The sequence below is a fragment of the Morone saxatilis genome, unplaced genomic scaffold (genome assembly GCF_004916995.1).
Source record: "Morone saxatilis isolate NCDOM2014 unplaced genomic scaffold, NCSU_SB_2.0 Contig7, whole genome shotgun sequence".
NCBI classification, from domain to species: domain Eukaryota; kingdom Metazoa; phylum Chordata; class Actinopteri; family Moronidae; genus Morone; species Morone saxatilis.
In genome coordinates, this window is record NW_023340246.1 from 20,351,909 (window position 1) to 20,353,163 (window position 1,255).

General features: G+C 40.7%; 1 protein-coding gene across 1 annotated transcript in view; it reads right to left on the minus strand.

Moving 5' to 3' along the window:
- Positions 1–1,255, minus strand: part of fam184a (family with sequence similarity 184 member A) — a gene marked incomplete at its 5' end in the record, with an annotated part of 80,745 nt that overhangs the window by 45,451 nt on the left and 34,039 nt on the right.

The window sequence follows — 1,255 nt, forward strand, 5'->3', positions numbered from 1 at the left end:
CACACACACACACACAAGCCTTGGGCTTCAAAGAGCTCTGGTCTTCCTAATAAGCGTCATTCTATAGCATCTGCTGGGCAGGAAGAGATGAGGGCAGATGGAGGGAGGTAAAGGAAAGGATGAACGGGTTGAAGGAACTGTCAAAGATGGAAAAAAATCCTGATAAAATGTGGGATAATTGGCTCCATTCTCCTGCCTGTGCTATAAAATATAAGGCACACATGCTCATTTAAGGTGTGCGTGTGTGTGCATATGGACTTCAGTATGCAAAGTATGCTGTGTTTTGTGTATGCCATCGTTATAATCCCATTGTTATACATCGGGGGTCTCAAAGATTGGCTTGGGGCCGCTGCTGGTATTGGTAGTGCATAAGTTGCAGTCAGAGCTGCCTGTTGCATGTGTGGCTTATTACTAAAAGTCTTTGTATTTCCATGTTCTTCACTGAATGTGTTTGTGTGGAGCTTGTGCTTTTGCGTAGCAGTTTAACAAAGAAGGCCTCGGGAACATATTCTTTTTATCTCCATTTTATTGACAGCAGCTACTGGCTGTATGAAATAGATTCTGTGATCTCCTTTTCGTCTGAGTTCAATTGTTCCAATAAAAGCTTTTAATGGGATAAGTATACATGTTATGAGAGGTAATTAAATATTAGCTGTCCTTCTGCTATTTACCATGTCAATGTCAAATCACAGGCGGATGTACAGACTTTAGACACATACATCCAAATATCACCGTGCACAAAATGTGCTGGAGGCTTCCTATACAAACTCTGATCTAAAATGATCTAAAGCTGCCTGGAGACTCTTGTACCAGGAGAGAAAGTCGGTGCTTCACCTTGCAGGAGCTACACTACAGTGGCTCTCCTAGAGGACTTGAATTTTAACATCCACGAGAAAAAAGCCAAAGAGCTTTTCAATGTGATCTTCCACTCATTAAACCGACTCGTGTTACAGCAGCTTAACGGAGACAAGCATGTTTTATATCTCATGGGTCACAGGGTTTATAGCATTTGTCAGACTTTTGTTGTGTGTTGTGGATTTTAGCATTTCGTTTGTACCATTAAGCTTTTAAGCAAATGTTGTACATTCTAGCATGTCTTGGTGTGTGTGAGTTTTAAACTGATACTGCAGGAAGACAGTAAAATATGTCCAAATATACTATTTTTGAAGTCTTTAGCTATGTTAGTGGCTCAGCGAGGCTGTACTTGATCTAAATATAATGTCACCATGCCAACATGCTCACAACGACAATGTTA